The 22,384-nt window shown below is 37.0% G+C and overlaps 1 protein-coding gene across 5 annotated transcripts in view; it reads right to left on the bottom strand.

The window, feature by feature from the left end:
- CNTN5 (contactin 5) overlaps positions 1-22,384 on the bottom strand; it is a 723,743-nt gene that overhangs the window by 546,224 nt on the left and 155,135 nt on the right. The window contains exon 2 of one of the 5 annotated variants that reach the window (XM_061457839.1): positions 11,765-11,833. The exons of the other annotated variants lie outside the window; for them this stretch is intronic. The gene's annotated coding sequence lies outside the window, so the exon portion shown is untranslated. The remainder of the gene's footprint in view (positions 1-11,764; positions 11,834-22,384) is intronic. 5 annotated transcript variants of the gene reach the window in all.

A 22,384-nucleotide genomic window follows, 5' to 3' on the forward strand; every position in this document is an offset into this window, starting at 1 on the left:
AAAATTCTAAAAGGGCAATTGATTTTGGTATTCCTTTAAAAGCAATCTAAACTTTTTACTACTTTCTTCTATTAACCCTGACTGAATTAAGATCTTCTCATTATCCTGGAGATGAAGTAGTAACAGGATATTCTTTGGATGGAATATAACACAAATGGATGAAAACGTGATTTGTTCAACATTAACCCCATCAGGCTATATTATGATTACTGTGACCTTTGTAACGTGTGAAGAATTGCTCTTTTTTTCTACTTACTGTACTTGTATAAATAGAACTAACTGGAATTTGGATATCATCCATATTCAGCACTGCATGTGTACTGTGAATATAACTGCAAATCTACTAGATTCAAAGCATGCATTTTGTTTTGACCAAGCTAGTTCTAATCCTAAAGCATGCTTCTTTAGCCTTGTTACATACAGGAACCATCTTTCACTCTGTCAGTTGCCGTATGTAATTCTCTGAATTCATAATACTTCCTTTCCTTAGATTCTCTGTGGGCAGAGATGTTAAAAATACATATAGTATCATAAAATTCTTTAATGTTTTAAATATGCATCATATGTCTGTTATCTATCGTTTTTTCTTTCAGAATGTCCTGATATTATTTTAAGTAATGGTTTGGTTTTGTGTTTGTTTTTTTTTTTTTTTAATTAATAGCAGACTACTAAGACTGAGATTAAATTTTATATGGCTACACATTCTGAATAAAACATTTTTATATTTAGACAGGTACTCTTAACATTGTATTTAATTTGCTACTTTTTATGCATTTATTTCTTCAGCTGTGTTTGAAAGTCAAAAGGAAAGAAAAACAAATTAGATCTCTCAAATCCTGACCCTTCAATCATAGCCAATCAAGGTAAATACTGAATTCCACTGTTCTGATAGCAACTGAGTTGAAGGGTGGTTTGTAATATCTGCTTCATAGTTTTTTAACTCAGTTTCAAAACACTTCAGAAAAAAAGGGAAAGTCTTAAAAAATAATATTTTCCAGTTAACCAAAACAAATAGACTTGGTTATTTTTATGGGAGGTTTTAGAAATTAATATATGTTTAAAGATGGTGACAGCATTATATCCTGACAGATATATATCCTGAGCTCCCCTGAGGTCATATGACCATTTTTAGTCTATAAAGGGGAATACACTTCATTAGAGCAAGCTCAGTGTATATATATGCTGACAGTTATCTGAAACATAAATTTTGAGGTTTAAGTCCATGGAAAACAAAAAACTCAAGTACAAAGTCACTTCTGAGTTTCAAGAAATTGTAGGAACATTAACTAAGCTCAGTTTTTCAATTAGGTGAAATCTTAATAGCCTGTAATACTTATTTTCTTCAAATTTCTTGAAACCGCAGAACTTTGCCTATGGCAGTAAATGTGCCAGTTTTTAGGTTAAAGGGATTTGCAAAGACAAAGAAAATGCAAGTAGTAGTATAAAGTCACAGTGTTTAAAACTGGCAATTGTGAAAACCTAAATATAGACCCAGTGCATTTATCAATGCTAGAACTTTATAGCAAAGAAGAGGTATTTCTTTCACAATCTTCTATAGTCATCTACCTGTTCATACACCTATTCTCTCCCTCTTTCTTTGTATTTCTTGTTAGACTCTGAACCAGTATTCATTGCCTTATAAAATGACTGTACTGTAAAAGTTTTTGTGGATTCAGCTAATGAACTGATTCCTCTGGAATTTTAATTCCCTTTAATATTTTCAGAAATAACCTAGAATTCCACTGCAGTATGTGTTTTCAGACAAAACCACTGTAGAGGAAAAGCTTGAGGGTATTCTTATAAATTTAATGATGACATTACAAAACAATGTAAAGAAAATGGGACTAAAGCACTACTTTAAAAAAAAGCATTCTACTAAATTCTGAAACAAAGTTATTTCAGTGTAATTCCTAAGAAAGGTAAACCCAACAAAGCTGATATTTGAAATGCAAATGATGAGGTTTGGAAATTAAAGCTTTTGGAGTAAGAATTACATCTTAAATTTCCTGTTCCGTCATACAGGCCCTTTGGTAAATCAAGACAGACCTGATATCTATGGACCTGTCATATTTAGCTAGAGTACTGAAAGTGCAAATCTCACATGTGATGTTAGTATCTAGTCTGTTCAAACTTCAAGACCTATTTGGTGGTATCTTGTTAATTCCTAATGGGAGATAAACAGCTTTGAGAGGCTGAAGTTAGTCCTTGTTTTAGCAGCAGATTGGAAAAGATGATCTCCCTTCAAACCTAATTTCTCACCTGACTCTGCTAAACATCCTTGTGACACTTTTCCCTACTTCTAAGTCTTTTACTGAGTTTGTATAATACACAAGCCATAATTCATAAACTAACCCCATTACACAGATAATCACAAAATCAGGTGAGTGTATCATTATGATGTTATTAAATTACTTGAAATCAGTCTCTGCTTTTGCAGCTTGACAGGGATGCATCAGAAGTGTGACCAGTAGGTCAAAGGAGGTGATTCTAACCCTCTGATCGGCTCATGAGATCCCACCTGTGTACAGTTCTGGTTTCCCCAACATAAGAAAGACATAGAACTGTTGGAGCAAGTACAGAGAAGGGCCATGAAGATTTTAAAGGGGTTAGAGCACCTCCCATATGAAAACAGGCTAAGAAAATTGGGACTATTCAGCCTAGAGAAGACTGCATGGAGACCTCAAAGCAGCCTTCCAGTATCTGAAGGGGGCCTACAAGGATGCTGGGGAGGGACTCTTCATCAGGGACTGCAGTGATAGGACAAGGGGTAATGGATTAGACCTTAAACAGGGGAGAGTCAGGTTAGATATAAGGAAGAAGTTCTTTACTGTGAGGATGGTAAGGCACTGGAACAGGTTGTCCAAGGAAGTTGTGATAGTACATCTTTGGAAGTGTTCAAGGCCAAGTTGGACAGAGACTTGGGTGACATGGTCTAGTGGGAGATGTCCCTGACCATGGCAGGGGGGTTGGAACTAGATCATCTTGGGATCCTTTCCAACCCTAACTATTCTATGATTCTCTGATTCTGTGATTCTGTGATTCTATGACTATATATCAGATTTCTGCGGTAAATTATTTCTTAGCTATATTAAATTACACCTTATGCTGCATGTCAGTAGACATCTTTGCACCCAGCCATTAATATTGGTGTGTTAAGGGCTGTAGCATTCCATGATATGTGAGGAAAAATAGTTTTTGAGTTTCAGTTAACTCTTTCTTCTGCTCTCTCAGATATGCTTTGGTCAACAGCTCTGTTTTAATAGGTGTTATGTACATTCACTGAACTGAATAGGGGATAGCAGCAATTACTGGTACTTCAATAATAAAGCACAGGCTAAAGCTGAAATGGGTATGTGTAAAAATATATTCTGATTGGATTTCCTGAAAATTAATTGCAAATGGGGTTATGGTAAAAAATAATAAAATCACTTTCTTGTGATTTCCTTAAATTCAGGAAAAATAGAAGGATGCTAGCATCCTAGATCACAATGGAATGTTAGTGACTCCAATGCGATTTTGAATGTAGTCTTATAAAAACAGCAATCATATTAAGTACACATATCTCTAGTATATCTGTGCACTTCATCTTCTTTTTAAAGCACATAGAAACATGCCTTTTGTTTATGATGAAAAATATGACAGTGTGACATTTTATTTAACTACAAAGTCTGATGTGTTTAATAGCACAAATTTGGCCTCCAACTTGATAGTTCTGTCTCTTATAATCAATGGTTAGACTCGAGGGCACCAACTTGGTCATCAAGATCAATATTGGAAAAAATATAGCTTGTCAAGGCCTCTTGGCCCCTTATTGATTTAAGGAGGGTACTGCAGAGAATTTAATAATGATGTTACAGCTGTTGGCCAACAAACAGAAGCTTCTTTCATTGATTTCAGTACAGGCAGATGAATAACACAAAAATACAATTACCCTAGACACTGGAGTAAGACTTGTTACAGAGCTTCTGAAGCATGTATTTGGGAAGTGTGGTGGTTCATGGAAGAACTTTCTGGCAGACTAATTTGGATTCATATTTGAAAGAATACAAATTGCTGAAACTGAGTCAAGAGGATTTTTAGATTCCTTTAAGAAAGTATACTAATTTTGCCAACCTGGACAAACCCACCTAGTTTTCCTAAGATTACATGAAGGGGTATTTGATGTGAAGATGATTCCCTCCCACATTTTTATCTCAATTTAATGTAATTTAAAAAAAAAAAAAAGGTATCTTGAAAAAGACTTCCATTTTTCTTGGTAACCCTTTCTGTATTCTGTCTCTTGCAATGCCTCCTCCTCAAACTGAAAATGTCAGGTGTTATTCCAGTACTGTAGTTTTAAACAAATAAACCCCTGTCATTTACTCCTACTCACTGGGAAATTTAAATTATCATGTTCGAACCTTTTTGTAAATACGATAGGTTTCACAGAGACTAGGAAGGTCAGATCTCTTCATTTACTTTTAGTGATTAGAAACCGCTTGGAAAGAAAGTTAGCCATGGGTCAAAGAGCACTTCAATGACAAAAGAAATGCCTCTTAAGTTTTATATTTATTTAGAATTTATTCCTTTTTATTATTATAAGAGGAACTAATTAACATTAGCATGAGTGGTTAGAGAATCCCCTTTAGCCCTCTGATGGAAATAGGAAAAACCCTGCATCTCGTTGTATCACTGTTATTTTCACATGTAATATTTACCTCAGTCGTTGCTGTCCTTATACTATGACAAATGGAACTTTTTAAAGACTTGGAAATACTTTCTAATATTTTAAAATTATTAATATGTATAATACTTTAATTGTAACAATTTAAAACAGAAGCATAAACTGTGCTATAAAATACTGATATTCACTGAATGCTTCCTACGACACATGAAAAATTCTGCACCAAAGAAAAGGTAAGGGCAGGAGGAAGGAAGCAGAGGAGTTTTCCTAGCGTTTTTTTTAGAGACAAAACCCTTCCATCTCAGAAACAGAGAACAAACCAAGTTTTCTCTGGTTTTAAAGCAACAGCCACATATTTGTGTCAGTGAACTTGTGGATGGGAATGTACTGCTACTAGTTCCCACCTACTGAATCTGTTCTCCATCCCCTCAGAAATGCAGAAAATCTCTAAGGATTTGCATTTTCTATTATCTGCAGACACCAAAATACTGAGAGCAGCAGAAGCTAAGGCCCAGAGGGGCATGGGGAAGACATGCCTTTCAGTCCTGTCAGTCCCTACAGGCAAACTGCTATCAGCAGAAGAAAGTTCCCACAAGTTCTCCAAGGCTCTAACCCCTAGAGTGTGGACTGGAACAATGCTGGAACATGCTCATAGGGAGCTTTTAATTTTGTAGTGCTCATACGGAGCTTTTACTTTTGTAGTGCTCATACCCTTGCCAACAGTTTATGTTTAGAACCAGCCTCAATATACTTTGAACACCATGCTGAGTTTAGTTTTCACTTGTCTATTTCTTATGATGTCACATTGTCATTATGCTTACAAGGCAGGGGCAAGCAGCTGTATAGCTGGTGACTGTTTAGATTATTCTAGAGTTTGCTTTGTTTAATAAGCCATATTCATTTGCTGGAATTCAGAGTCCTATGTGTTATAAAGAGCAAGTTGTGTTTAATTTAGTCACATAGAATTGAGATACCACTTGGATACCTAGTTCAGCATAGCCTAATCTTACTAAAAAAACCTTTTGCATAACAAAAGGAAAAATTATAAGAATGTGGCTTTCACTCTATTCTTTCCAGTCGCACCTGAAAAAGCAGCAACATTTTCCAGCCAACTACTGAACATGACACTTATGGGTCCCTAATGAATTAATTATCTTCTAGTAGGATTTACTTCTTGTTTTGCTACATGGAATTGTCAATTCAAGGTCTCCACTTATCTCTCTCTATCTTCTATGTCTATTACTCTTTTAAGATGTATTGTTATTGCCTCATGTACCTGGAGGGCAAAACAGCAATCAGGCTTTCATTATACTGAGGATTATCCAATCCAGTAAGGATAGCGTTTGATGAACAACTTAATAGCAGTGCTGGCCTAAGCAACTTTGTATTCCCCTCATCCTCCCCTGGTGTAGCCCTTGGATGCTCATCCCGGCCTCTGTTCTGAACACTTGGAAACTGTGAGTGCAGGCAGTGTGCAAACTGGAGATCGACTCTGCCTAAAATAAGCCTATCAACATAAGCCTATCAACATTCCCACCAAGTATAGAACAATGTCTGATGCCACTGACTATATGAATTCTGGTATAAGGCAAAGAAAACGGGATGAAATGCTACCCTGACTCTTTTTCCTATTTTTTGTGTTGGGCAACATGAATAAGAATATGCAGATGATTTTCTGATCTTGATAGACATTTTTTCAGCAGTTTAAAAACAGACTTCCCTCTTTTTAATTCCCGCTATCCCACATATTTTTATTTTTCAAGGTAATTGGTGAAGTCTTGCAGCTTCAACACCAGTCACCATTTCTCCTCTGCTAGTCATTTGCCTGGTTTTCAGATGATACCTAGTTTTGGTAGTCAGGTGCATCTGACTTTCCCCATTAGCTCTCACATTTCTCTGTAATCAATTTCCCTCTTTACTCAACAAGTCAGCCTATCTGCCTAATACAACATTCTCTTTGTTATGACAAAGAAGGACAAGTTAGACATGGATTTTCAGTTAGAAATGCAGATGCCATTTCAGCATGAAGAAAGAAAAGACAAAACAGAAAGAGTTAACAAGAACAAAAAATTGTTGAAGACCAAGGAACAAGTCTAGAGAGAAAACGTGGAAATACCTGAATATTGTTTTTTTTTCTCAGAACTTTTTGTCTCTCATTTATTACTTACAGCATGTGGCAGATTAATGAGAAGTCATATGATTTAAATACTGTGGCTAAATTACAACTAATGTATAGGGCAGAAACAGAAGTAATAATCAAAAAACACTGAAAAATTATAAATGTTCAGCATTGATTATTTTAATACAGGAGAAGCTAAAAGTAGGAGGAAGAGACAAAATGAAGAAAAATGCACATTAACTATTAGGGTAGAATTTTTTCCAAGCATTAAATATTTTCCATTATGGAACAATCAATACCTTCTGGGAAGCTGAATATGCTGCTTCTTTGAAGCATCTACATTTTCCTGGGAAAAGCTGTAAAACTATATAGATAATTATGCTACAGTCACAGGTCAATCAATCTAAAAAAACTAAGAAATTAAATACCTATTCTAGGGAACCTAAGAATGACATTGTCAATGCTGCACACACCAGGAAGAAGCTTGGAAGATATTCTAAAGATTTATCAGCTATTATTTGCTAATGAACATATTCTGAATTGCTGCTTAATATTAATGCATGAGGATCAACACCAGAAAAATCCCAGAGAAAGTTAATACAGTTTTAATCACATTACTTTTGTAATGGGTATTAATTAGTCTTCAAAATGGTTATTTGTTAGCAAAGCCATCTGTATCCCATTAAATACCATTTTATTGTAACCAATAAAAGCCCACAGATTTTGTACTGACCTGGCAGTCTGGAACTGTCAATCTTTTGTTTTGGCTGAGCTTATTTTTTTACCTTGTTTTAGCTATAACAACAGTTTTCTAGCAGTCAGGTTATTAGTTATTCCTGCCTGGTTTTTTTAGTTGTGAGGTTCACACATCACAAGGCTATAACTACCCTTGTAGTGAATAAATATTAAACATTACCCCAGGGAAACATAATCATATTGATGATAATCAGTCCTGGGGAAGCCTACTATGTAACTTCAGTAGGTAATGGCTGAAAACAGCCAAACTTAAAATGGAAAGAAATGAAGACAGATCAAGCCAAGCAATCTATGTTGTAAAAGTGTATTATAAAATAAACAGTACAGACAGTTTAATAGATAAAGCAAAAGCTGTGCATGCAAGAAAAGCAAAATAAGAAACTAATTCACCATTTCTCAGCAGCAGGAAGGTGTACAGCCATCTCCAGGAAAGCAGATAGCCATCACACATAATGGTTACTTGGGAAGACCAACACTCTAACTCCAAATGTCCCTCCTGCTTCCTCCTTCTTCCCCCAGCTTTTATTGCTGAGCATGATATCATACAGTATGGGATATCCCTTTAGTCAGTTGGGGTCAGGTGTCCTGGCTGTGTCCCCTCCCAGGTGCTTGTGCACCCCCAGACTACTCGATGGCAGGGCAGTGTGAGAAGCAGAAAAGGCTTTGACTCTGTGTAAGCAATACTCAGCAGTAACTAAAACATCCCTGTATTGCCAACGCTGTTTTGGTCACAAATCCAAAACCCAGCACCATACGGGCTACTATAAAGAAAATTAACTATATCCCAGCCCAAACCAGTATATATTAAAATGAAATTCAGGAAGTTAGTTACCATGACAAAAATCTAGATTCTTGATTACTAGACTTTAGCTCCACAAAGGAACGGCTAGACAGGATGAGACCAAAGCTTTATCTAGCCCAGTAAACTGTAGAAAAATGACTCAATAATACAGACTTAGAAATAAGGCAAAACTATTGTAGAATCTTGACAGCTTCCAGGAATCTTTGATGCAGAGAACTTTCATCAGAATTTGTCCTTACAATCTGCTACATATGAAAGGCCAAAGTATACATAAATATTTTATAATATTATCCATAATAAGGGATGAACGTCTGAAGACAGAATGGAAATCATTCCTTGCTTAAAAATAGATCTTCTGCATTGCATCTTCAATATTTTGCACCTAAGATCACATAATAGTATGTGAAGATGTCATCTGAATGATAGCAATTGCCTGAACATTAGTGTTAACATATTTGCACAATCACAGGCCAATTCAGCACATATTCATTGCTATTTATCTCCATTCTGTAGTTTCACCTGCTTTTTCTTAGGTATGAATAAATCATTAGAACAGATGGCAAAGGCTTACCAACAAAAGGCACTGTCATTCTCAGCATAAGCCCACCATACTTAGTCAACATATATTTGCTAAAGAAAAACAGTGCTTCTGTGTCTTGGGAATGTATTCTGTTAGAATTGCTGATCATATTATTTTAACAATTAACTTAAAAGGGAACTATTCACTCATTCAATGAACTACATCCTTTCACTACAATCTTTAGTTAATTATAGATGGCTTGTTCTGATTACTTTCATTTCTTTGAAGGCTATGCACACACATACCACACACATACAATTTCATATCCTGTGGTGAGGATTCATTGTAAAGCAGCCAGATCTTGAAGATGAAACATTATTGAAATGCAGTGAGACTATTAGTCAAAGATCTTACTGATGTATGCTTGCTTATGAATGTGTTTAGCTGCAGCTCAGCCTAAGAATCCTACAGTTGTTAAAACTTCATGTCAGCATAGCAAAGTCAAGAGTAAATGAAGGTATTTCCTGCAGTCCTTTCTTTCTGTAAACAATATGAATGGTGTAGTTTTGCACTGATCTAAGCAATAATGATAAAAGGTTTTTTTTTTCACTGCATTTCCTTATTAGAGCTCACACTGTAACCACCCATATAGTATAAACATGTAGATATAAAAAGTGAAAAATATAAGGGTAGCATAAACAAAAATAAAGATTGAAATACTTTACCTCTGAACTGTCAGATTTCATTTCTGTCCTTTGCACTCTTTGTTCATGATTGCTATTTCTCTCAGATTGTAAAAAGATACAAGCCTGGAGAATGTGTTTTTTATTTAGAATCAATTTTCTGTTTACATTTAGGTCCTCCTATGTCCTGTTCAAGTCACCAGCTGAATATGATACAGAAATCATGGCGTGTTAGTGAAGCAGAACATACTAACCTTGTTTTATACTCATGTGCATTCTGCACAATAATACACTCTTCTACACTTGTAACAGACAACTTAGACATCAAAACTATAAGAATAGTCCATGAGGAAAAAGGTCTGGGCACGTATCTTTAATCCTACCTTGCCATAAAGAGAAAGGAATAAAACATTTGCAAAACTTGCTTTCAGGGTTACTTTAGATCTGATGTACTGTGAGTTTATGCAGAGGTAAAACCTTTGAGCTTTGCAATTTGCTGTTTAATATAACCTATAAAAACACAGTGCACTCTTTAAGTGTTAACCATTCTGGGACCTCACAGCCTAGATTATAATGAAATGGACATTATTTAATTACCTCCAAGTGACATATTTCTGAAATCTGTGAACTGCATAAACAAATTTTGACTAGGATTAATGCTATTAAAGAAACAAAAAAGAAAAAATACTTCTGATATAAAGGTTTTAACATAACTTTTTGAAGCCTTCTGAAGTGAATTTAGTGAAAACCAAAGTTAGAGATCTGACAGTCCTAGAGGTCAAACTGATAAAAAGAATAAAAAAATCCTAATTAGGATGTTGCATTAATCAGATTGAGGCACTGTATTTCCACAAACCCCAGTATTATGATTCTACTAAGTGAAATGACATTGATACACTTGTACGAATCAAAACCACACAACAAATAATGTAAGCACCCCATATGCAGTGAAAACACTGATGAGGAAAATATCTGAGCAAAACAGAGTATAAAAATCTAAAGTTCTTTCATGAATACATAAATGGGTAGCTGTTATTTATTATGTCCTCAGACATTCTACCACTGTATTACCTGGCAGTTCTAAACCTTTTAACGAATCTCAGTGTTACAGAAGGTTTCATCTGAAAACCAATAAAGACTATCAAATTATAAAGTATGACCTCTTCTATAACAGAGGCACTGTAATTTAACCCAGTTACTCTTGCAATGAATGCAATAGCTTTTATTGTTATGAGGCAAGACTTTCCTTCAAGAGCTGAAGAATCTATCACTCCTGATATCTGATCAATTATTAAAGGGGTATGCTATATTTCTAGCTAGAATTACTCTTGATTTAAATTCCACATATTGGCTCTCATTACACCTCTCTTAGCAAAATTAAAGAATCTTTTCGCATTCATTATTTTTCTCCCCATGAAAGCATGACTCCAGGAAATGTTGAAAAATGTGCTTGGCTAAATTGCACTAAGACTTTTAATACACTATAAATGTGGTTTAATGATAGTATAATCTTACACAAAATGCTTATGAGTACTGAACAGTTACTTGCAGATACCTGACCAGTTAACTACCCATAATCATTTGGCTCATTTACTTACATAGCAATTATTTTATTTTAAGCAGAAATATCAAAAGACAAAAGATTAAAGCCGCTTATTCTAACCATTCAAATATCCACCTTTACCTGTGTGGAAGATTTTTGGATGTAATTCCCCTATGAAGATAGGCTGAGAAAGTTGGGGCTGTTCAGCCTGGAGAAGAGAAGGCTGCGTGGAGACCTCATAGCAGCCTTCTAGTGTCTGAAGGGAGGGGCTACAGGGATGCTGGGGATGGACTGTTCATTAGGGACTGTAGTGAAAGGATGAGAGGTAATGAGTTAAAACTTAAACAGGGGAAGTTTAGATTGGATATAAGAAGGAAATTCTTTCCTGTTAGGGTGGTGAGGCACTGGAATGGGTTGCCCAGGGAGGCTGTGAATGCTCCATCCCTGGCGGTGTTCAAGGCTAGGTTGGATGAAGCCTTGGGTTTAGTGTGAGGTGTCCCTGCCCATGGCAGGGGGGCTGGAACTAGATGATCTTAAGGTCCTTTCTAACCCTAACTATTCTATGATTCTATGTATGTGATCATAGTTCATGAGTGTGTGTGTTTCTGTGTGTGGCTCTGTTTAATTCATGTTCATATGTCCGTTTCCTTTCTCCCCCATCCTATGGTCAGTACTCACCAAACAAAATATATAAGTAGAAATCTCAATGTTACCAAGAAATCACATATTTTGTCAAAATGAAAGTTCCTAAAGTGAAAAGAGGAGAAAGGCTTTGTCAGTGAACCTAATGAGAGAATCTATGGAAGAAATGTGTGGTGGAGATTTTTTCTTGACTGGGCTTCAAATAATCCAATGGGTACAATGATGTTACAAATGTTTCAGCAACAAGAAGAATAGTCAGTCTCAGTTAATGCCTTGGTAGACATGCTTAAGTTTGTACAGGACACAGATAAGTGGGATATAGCCTTCACTGATTCTGCTGCTCCAAGAATTACTTTTTCTTTGGATTCCTTTTCATTCCTGGTCTGAGTTTATATTCTTAGGGATTGATTAGTGTGGAGAGCACACTAGTTATGTCAGCATGAGGTTTACTGGTTGAACTCCTTTACACTTGATCCACTAAATCCTAGACCAAGAATAGATTTTTCAGCATTTTTTTCTTGCTTTCCAAAGCAGTAAAAACTAAAACAGTAAAGAGACTGTACATTGTGCAGTTTCTGGGGACTACAGCTGTTCAGGCTAGGAATCTCCTTTCAGTCTTACTGACCCTGTTGTTCAAGCGAGCAGTTGCACTGTGGAACACAGTACTTAGTCTAGACCTGTGTTGCAAAGATGCAGCTTCCGGACCCTGATTCACCCTGACACAGACATATGCAGCATAAGGGCTGTACCTCACACCTGTTGCACTTACAAGAGTTTAGTTACACTCACCTTGGAGAAAAAGATGAGAAAATGATGTTTTACAGCAGATTTAATAATTATTGATTCTGGAATTTAGCTGAATAAGGATGCTTTCATTGCAGTTTGTTTAAATGCTTCTTGCTGTAGCTGCTGGCTTTTAACCTGACTCTGCACATGTTGAAATTGATCACCTTATTTAAACTGCTTGAGAGTTTGAGCCCAGGTAAGGTTCTTCAGAAAAAAAAAAAAAATAAATTACTGCTCATCTCTACAAATGCCTGCAGACTGTTAGGATTTATAAAATTCCATTGCCAAGATAATGTGCAGGTTAAACCGTGGTGTACTGAATTATTCATAACCAAACAGCACTCTCTGGAAGGGTATCATGTTTACAAACCACACATTTTAGAATTAGGCCAAATCAGCAACTGCATTTCTGTGTGCTATATATAATGAGGCAAAATTGATGGTAGACTTTGATTAAGAGACCCCAAGCTGACTGTGAATATAAAAGTGATTTGTTCAGCTGATTGAAGGAAGAAAGCCAATGGCTTTAAGCACTTCATCCAGCTAGTCAGAAAAATACTACCAAGATCATGGAAACAAACAGCTGTTTCACTCACTCTCTGGGCCAGGAAAAGGTCTTCAGTAAAACATACTTAAAGCTGTGGCACTCACTTGCTTTTATTTCAGACTTCTGTTATTCTGCTTTATAATCTTGGTAGAAATGATACTTCCAATTTATCAATATTTGTGTTTCTCAAGCAGTCCAAGAGCCATACTCCAAAATTAACTGCCTTTTTTTTTTTTAATTTTTCAATAAAACATTACTATTTGAATGGAAACATACTGTTCACTTAAGTAAATACAGGAGTGCAATTTCCCACCCAAAAGACACCATAAAAATGGATTCTAAAGTTTGCCTATTATGCTGAACAATATTCTGTCATAATTTATTTGTCCATCTCCTGCCTTTCACTTTTACACTGCAAAGTTATGTGTAGAACATGATTACATACATTACATATAAAAAGCTATTGTATCATAGAATCATAGAATAGTTAGGGTTGGAAAGGACCTTAAGATCATCAAGTTTCAACCCCCCTGCCATGGGCAGGGACACCTCACAGTAAATAGTGTCACCCAAGGCTCTGTCCAACCTGGCCTTGAACACCACCAGGGATGGAGCATACATAACTTCCTTGGGCAACCCATTCCAGTGCCTCACCACCCTTACAGTAAAGAATTTTTTCCTTATACCCAATCTAAACTTTCCCTGTTTAAGTTTTAAGCCATTGCCCCTTGTCCTATCACTACAGTCACTAGTGAAGAGTCCCTCTTTGGCATGCCTATAGCTCCCCTTCAGATACTGGAAGGCTGCTATGAGGTCTCCATTCAGCCTTCTCTTCTCCAGGCTGAACAGACCCAACTTCCTCAGCCTATCTTCATACAGGAGGTGCTCCAGTCCCCTGATCACCCTCATGGCCCTTCTCTGGACTTGTTCCAACAGTTCCATGTCCTTTTTATGTTGAGGACACCAGAACTGCACACAATACTCCATGTGAGGTCTCACAAGAGCAGAGTAGAGGCAGGATCATCTCCTTCCACCTTCTGGTTATGCTTCTTTTGATGCAGCCCAGGATACGGTTGGCTTTCTGGGCTGCAAACGCACACTGAAGTCAGCTCATGTTCATTTTGTCATCAACCAACACCCCCAAGTCCTTCTCCGCAGGGCTTCTCTGAATCTTTTCTCTGCCCAACCTGTAGCTGTTCCTGGGATTGCTCTGACCCAGGTGTAGGACCTAGCACTTGTCATGGTTCAACTTCATGAGGTTGGCATCAGCCCACCTCACAAGCATGTCAAGGTCCCTCTGGATGGCATTCCTTCCCTCCAGTGTATCAACCAAATATATAAACAATATATATACAAGAAACAAAATGTATGAGTAAAGACTGGGGTTTTCTTGGTTTGGGGATTTGTTTGTTTTTTTTTGCTAGAGTTGTAGTAATGAATCCCTTCGGAGCATTACCTTTACCTGCTTTTGAAATGGATTTCCACCAGTAAATATCTACCATGTTCTTAGGGATAAATTTGCGCAACAGCATAAAGAAAATAACTAACATAAAAAAACCTTTCAAACATTTTCAAAGTACTGTATGTTTCAAAGACTTTCAAAGTACCGTATGTTTCACATTCTCCTTTGTATTTGGAATTTGGGATAAAAGAGGTTTTTCTTTTTTTTCAGCCAGTATTCTATCAGCTATGTGTTGCCTATGTTTTATGAAAGTACCCACTGCCATGAAAGTATCTGATATTGTACTGTAAAAAAATATACATATCTAGCCACTGGAAGATTGGCATAAACATTAATGAAATTTATGAGTGCCAAAAATTTTTATAAAAATTCCAAAGTTGAAAAGGAATGATTTCATTAGCAGAATGCAATTAGCTTCTCCCCACCCCCACCCCCCATCATAAAAGTCTTGCTGCAATGGAAATCCATTTCAGAAACACTTTCAAAGGGGCTATCCTCTACGTTTTCCTTTTCTCTTACAGGTTACCTTTTCTATGCTGCTTTACACTTTTATAAATGAGAAAGTAATGTTTGGTCATTTGTTTCCTTGTTTTTCCAAATCACAGACTCTCTACTACATTACATATTTTTTCATCATCATTTTGCCTGTTTCCACCTCTATTAAAGTGCATCTTTGCACTCCATTTCATTAAATATATATATAGTACATATGACTGAAAAAAGGAGCAAGTAATCACACATTTTCTTTTTCTGATACGGGTTTATTTCCACTATGGTTTTTACTTTTCAGTTGTTTACGTTCCTCTCAAGTCCTTCCATGCAACTTATGCTTTCCCTAAGCTTCCAGTCAAGATGTTATCCATTATTTATTAAGTCATCCTTTCTACGCTAAAGTTTTTTTTTTTTAGTTACCCCACATCTCCATTCATCTACTATCAGTGAGAGTATTACTGATAGTATATTATACAATGCAAAAACACTGGTGGGGGGAACACCCCTGGAAGAATGAAAATTCATAAGAAGAAGTTTTATGTCTAAGGAATAACACTTTTCAAGGTTAAACTTCAAACTCTCAGTAGAACAACAGCAGCAATTAACTGTTCCACAGTGCTTCATGCATAGCCCTGAAAGGACTTCTTATAAGTTTGTTTCAATTTTTCTTAGGAAAATTTACACATCATAAAAGCAGCTGCAGAAGTAATAAAATTTTGGACCACGACATCTTCTCGTGGCTTTTGATCATAAGGTTACTACATAATTCAAAGTAATTTTTTTTTTTAAACATGGATTTCATATACACAAAATGTAATCTATACTTCACTTTAACTTGCGAATGCCATTTGACATTAGTTTGTTGTTATTTTTATTACTTGATTTACTATACTACTTCTGCATATTTTTTCATCATGAGCAATGAATAATGTCAATTTCAATGTTTCAATATACATAGTATGTCACAATAATTTTCCAGATAGGCATACATAGCTTTTATGTGAACTTTCAGCCACCAAGACCAACAAGACAGATTTTGTTCAACTCTCTGGAAATACAGGAAAACCACCTACTTAGTATAAAAATTACATTGAAACAAGCAGCCTACCTGTGTTTTCAGAATATTTAAATTAAATTCAGTTCAATTAAACTGAATTCCAGTGGGGCAGAACACAATTATCAAGTATGTCAAGTTCTTTCCTCTTTATTTCTATTCATTTGTTTGCTTCTTTAGGTCTTTAAAATTCTTAGGTAGCAGCTTGGTTTAGGTAACAAGAACGTAAAACCAGATATCCTGACTTGAAAGACATCCTTGTCTCTAAACTGGAGAGACATAAATGTGATGGATGGACCACCTGGTGGATAAAGAATTGGTTGGTTGACAGAGAGCTGCAGTCAACACCTCAATGTCCAATTGGAGACCAGTAACGAGTGGTGTCCCTCAGGGATCGGTATTGGGACTGATCCTGTTCAACATCTATGTCAGTGACATGGACAGAGGGATTGAGTGCACCCTCAGCAAGTTTGCTGATGACACCAAGCTGTGTGGTTCGGTTGATACACTGGAGGGAAGGAATGCCACCCAGAGGGACCTTGACATTCTTGTGAGTTGGGCTGATGCCAGCCTCATGAAGTTTAACCAAGCCAAGTACAAGGTCCTACACCTGGGTCGGAGCAATCCCAGGAACAGCTACAGGTTGGGCAGAGAAGAGATTCAGAGCAGCCCTGCGGAGAAGGACTTGGGGGTGTTGGTTGATGACAAAATGAACATGAGCCAGCTTCAGTGTGCGCTTGCAGCCCAGAAAGCCAACCGTATCCTGGACTGCTTCAAAAGAAGCATGACCAGAAGGTGGAAGGAGGTTATCCTGCCCCTCTACTCTGCTCTCGTGAGACCTCACCTGGAGTATTGTGTGCAGTTCTGGTATCTTCAACATAAGAAGGGTGTGAAGCTGTTGGAGCAAGTCCAGAGAAGGGCCACGAGGGTGATCAGGGGACTGGAGCACCTCCTGTATGGAGCCAGGCTGAGAAAGTTGGGGCTGTTCAGCCTGGAGAAGGCTGCACGGAGACCTCATAGCAGCCTTCCAGTATCTGAAAGGGGCCTGGTAGGATGCTGGGAGCTATTTTTCATTAGTGACTGTAGCGACAGGACAAGGGGTAATGGGCTCAAACTGCAATAGTGGAAGTTGAGGTTAGACATAAGAAAGAAGTTCCTTACTGAGAGGGTGGTGATGCACTGAAACAGGTTGCCCAAGGAAGTGGCAAATGCTCCTTCTCTGGAAGTGTTCAAGGCCAGTTTGGACAGAGCCACGGGCAACATTGTCTAGGGTGAAGCATCGCTGACCATGGCAGGAGGGGTGGAATTAGGTGATCTTAAGGTCCTTTCCAATCCAAACCATTCTACTATTCTATGATTCTATCACATCTTTAACTTAAGATCCCTTATAAAATTAATTTTCCTGTGAACATAAAATTGTTTCATTAAAGGATTAGCTTTGATATTAAATGAGATTTTAACTTGCTGTGTGTGTGCTTCATAGTGTCACAATGCTGTATTTCCATGTGTGATAAACACATAAATGTATTGGCTTTCGCAAATCATAGGTGTGGTTATGTGGATATAAGTGTACGAGTTTACAATAGCAGAAACAAAACACGCTAAAGACACAAGACTAGACAACAAGTTAAAAAGGTTCAGATCTCTTGATCAAAATGGAGTCACATAGCAAAAGAATTTGTAAAGCTTAAAGGGGGGGGTGGGGGGTTGAAGCTTGATATAAGGAAAGCTGGTGCCTGGAAAACATAAAGTACTTTTTAATTTAACTTAGGTTGTAGAAAGAGAACAATGTCTATGTTGTAAGTCTGTGGAATGTAGTGGCCCCACTAAACATGAGTTAATTGTTTCACACTAGTCTTCTAAAGTAGTTCTAAAGAGCCATGTTTGTGTTGTAAGTCTGTGGTGAGATAACAGGATTTAGTGGCCCCACTAAACATGAATGAGTTACTTCACACCATCCTTCTACTTATCATTTAGTTTAGAGACAGAGCCTCCCAAGCATCTGCTAGCTTGGGACACTCCTTGTCTGCCCATCCTGCAATAAATTTTGCAGGAAGGTCACACTGTTTTAAATCTTTGCTAGTTATCAGAATAATTACAGATCTAGCTGGTTGTGTGATTACTGGGGGGTCCAACTGTGCCAAAGGTGAAAAGTACACTGTGAGGAAGACTGCTTACTTCATCTTGAAGACCCCTACTCAAAAGAGGAAGGCTGTTTACTTTATCCTCAAGACCCTTGCCCACAATCACCACAGAGCAGTGTGCAGACGCCAAGAGGAGGAGACTTATGAAAATAAATTCTTGAAGCTAGTTATAATATCCCCCGCCTATATGAGGGAATTATGAATATGTATGTAACTAATGTAATAATGAAAGTATATAAACCTGTAACAAATGCTAATCACTTGCACATCTGGCTACGGTCATACGCCCAGCGCTGTTGCTTTTGCTTTATTGACTTTGTCCCTCAATAAAACCTTGTTATCTTGTTTAGAGGAGTGAGTTCGTATTTCACACATGAAAGACAATAGTTCCTACTTCAGAAGAGTGAATAGATTTGAAGTCAAGATATTGAGACTAATTAGGTGAATGTGGATTGTCATTACTTATGGTGTTTGCTGTCTCTCCAGGCAGCAATTAATTAATTTATTTATTCAGTTTGTGGAAAAAAAAAAAAACAAAAAACCACCAAAGGAACCCAAACCCCAAACCCAAAACCCCAACAAAACTCCCTAAAGAAACAAACCCAAACAAACAAGGATTATTTTTATGCAGAATAAAAATGCATGACAAAAGCTCATCATTCTTTATGAAACTGAAATTTTGCTTTCTAACCAGGAATAGAATGACATATTGTTATTGATAATGACTGCTGAGAGATTCAGATGTGCTTCAAAATTAGACCAAAGACCATGCATCATAAATAAGATTATTTTTTTTTAGCATTTTTGGAAAGTTCAAGTGAATGAATAAATACAAAAAGGTCCTGCCATAAACTGTCATCAGTTTGCAGAACACTGATGAGTTTAATGAAGTTTTTCTCGTTTAAAGCCATCTTACTATCTGGCCAAGGGTTTTGCGCATGTTACAAGTACACTGAAATGTTTTGTTCAATATCTTTAATTTAGCACAGCTCCTTAAGGTTGCAGTCATCACAAAGAGATAGGAATATGTTCAACTTCATCTGGAATTGCAATTAGGAGGTATTATTAAATGCTAGTGATTCACAAAATTGTATGTTCAAGGACGTAATTTTAACATGAAAATGTTACAATGAAAGAAATGCTCAATTCCGTTATGACAGGTATGACCACAGCACTTTGAGACACTGATATCTATTTCTGTAAATCCAGAATTAAAGGTTCAGAAATATACTCCATTTATTAGCTAACAAGTAGATATGTCAATCCTAAATCTTCTATGATTATTACATGCTCTATCCTTTACATCCTGCTGAAATCTTTTCCTTTATAATATGTGCAAAGCTACTCTATTAGACTGAGGTGAAACTTTTATCTGCTGAACGGAAAGGAGATATTAGAAAAAGCCAACGATTCAGTTATTTAAAGGAAACTAGTTCTTTTTATATGCCTGTTATGTGTATGGGAAAGGTCTGTAGAAGGTAAAGTCATCATAAGGACAGTTTGGGGAAAGGGAAGTATTTCCTCTCAGCATGCCTGTCATGGTTTAAGCCCAGTCAGCCACGCAGCTCACCCGCTCACTCCCCCTCCTTCCACCCCCTTCCCCACCCCATCCCCACTTCTGGAAGGATGGGGAGGAAAATAGAAAGAATGTAACTCCCACGGGTTGAGATAAGAGCAGTCCAGTAACTAAGGTATAACACAAATCACTACTGATGCCACCAATAATAATAATGATAAGGGAAATAACAAGGGAAGAGAATACAGCTGCTCACCACCCGCCGAATGATACCCAGCCCCACCGAGCAGTGGTCTAGCCCTTCCACATAACTATCCCCAGTTCTACATCCTGGGCATGATGTGCTGTGGTATGGAATACCTCTTTGGCTGGTTTGGGTCAGGTGTCCTGTCTCTGTCTCCTCAGGGCTTCCCCTCCTCCCTGGCAGAGCATGAGACTCACAAAGCCCTTGGTCAGACTAAAAATGACTTAGCAACAACTAAAAACATTGGTGATATCAGTGCTCTTCCCAGGCCGAAAGTTAAAACCACAGCAATGCACCGACTACTAAGGAGAAAAATGACTGCTACTGCTGAACCCAGGACAATGCCCAAGGTCATTTCAGCTGAACATAGTCAAAACTGAACTGTTGAGATGTTGTCCAGAACCTTCTCTATTTTCAGGTACTGTTGTCCTTGCCATTAAAATATAGATAGTGCAAAAGCACAAGTCTGGGGAAAACCTTGAAGTTTATCTGGGTGTTTTTCTGACCGTAATTTTTATTTTATTTCCTTTTATCTCACTTTGAATATCAAGCATTTACCCACTGCAGTCTTCTAAATATGCCCTTTAGTCTAGTGTTCCCTGAAAGCAATGCACTTGTTTATTGACCTAAGTCCTTACTTCAACCATGTCTGTCCTTACAAAAGACATAATTTTTCTAACTTTGTTTCCTTTTGTAGTAGCGCAGAATAATAACACCAACTTTGCTTTTTCTTTTATTAACATATAATAATAACAGACAGTAATAGCACAGATACTAACAGCACAGTAATAACAGATATGCAGACTAATACACTGCAGGCTGAAGACTATTAAAGACTTTAACTAAAATGAGCTGGATTATGGCAGTATTGGTTTTCAAATAGAAGTATTTGTGAAGGATTCAATGACATCAGGCTGAATAGTGGACAGCCCCATGTAATTAGTTTGATACTTTCAATTATTTGTTATAGTTTTTCTTCTGGTTTGGTTACTTGACAGCTTTGTAAAGGCTGAAATCAAAAAAGTCATCATTAAGTGGATTCTATACTACACGTTCAAATTACGTCCTCAAAAAGGTACTTCAGCATTTCATCCTGGCACAGTTCAGAAATCTTCATGACTTTGTATTAAACTTCTCCATAAAAAGTTCTATTTCATCTAAGATTTCAATTATAAAAGTACAATGTAGACTGATCATGCTTATAATAAGAGATTTGAAATTACACTTGTTTTTTTTATATCTCTTAAGAGAATATTTATGAGGGAAGAATGGTACATAAACAATCTAACTTGGAAATCTGGCCATACTGTGATCCACCCAGAGGATGTACCTTCCCTGGACTTCCCTGAATCACCCTGTGGAAAGCCTCATTTTTGTCTTCTGACTCTAGAAGAATCCTGGCTATTCTATATTCCCCAAATAGATGTTTAATGTCAAATTTTAACACGGAAATGAATAGAAGAGCAACACAAACACTACTAATACATGAAAAAAAAACAAACAACTGTGCTCCATTGACTAGAATGCCAAAGAAATACCTTCAAAAAAAGACTAATGGTGAAGGTATGCCATAGACTCTAACAGGCACTTGAAATATACCTATGGTAAAGAAACAGTTAAAAGCAAAAAATGTAATAAAGATATCAGGATGTGATACTTTTTAGTTTCGCAATTCAAGAAAATAATAATTCAAGGGGCAATGCCTGGAAAATTACTGTGGAATATACAGTAATTCTTAAAGTGTGTCTAAAATCAAGAAGGAATTTGGTGGAGCTTTTTAATCTTCTTATTTTTCTAGAATGACTGAACATTCATTTGCTTTTATCAAGAAAAAGAACTAGAAGCTAGTTAAGTACCAATGAAACATTAACAATGGTGAATAATACAAATATGAACAGAAGGAAAGAACAGAAAAGCAATTATGAGAGAGTACTTCTTGGAGGAGTTCAAGAGACTCTTGCTCTCTTACTTCTGAGGAAAAGACTGATGAAAGAGAGCATACACTGATTCTTTGAGTGAAGGGAAACCTCCTTCCTTAAGAGATGCTACAGATCATTGTTCACTGTTTCCAAGTGTCTATTTAAATAAAAGGTATTTGAAAATTTATATCAACTAGTAATTGCCTGTTTTCAGCTCCCCTTGCTATGTCAATGAATGCTCTGCTCAAACACTGATCAATTTCTTCCTTCTTGACCTCCTCCTAGATCCTGCTCATAAGGAGAGCTTGTGGACCATCATCATTTACAGCTTATTACAAAATCCACTTACACCTCTTAAGTTGAAAGCTTCTCCGTATTAATTCTTTGCCAAGGAAAATCTTTGATTAATTCTGACCACCAGAAGCACTTCCTTAATGAGATAGCTATCAGAGCTGAATACACTGATGGCTCGTAATAGCCTGTGCCTCATAC

This window comes from Pezoporus flaviventris, unplaced genomic scaffold (assembly GCF_033815535.1).
Source record: "Pezoporus flaviventris isolate CSIRO_AGI_PZ_B2104156 unplaced genomic scaffold, CSIRO_AGI_Pfla_v1 ptg000025l, whole genome shotgun sequence".
NCBI classification, from domain to species: domain Eukaryota; kingdom Metazoa; phylum Chordata; class Aves; order Psittaciformes; family Psittacidae; genus Pezoporus; species Pezoporus flaviventris.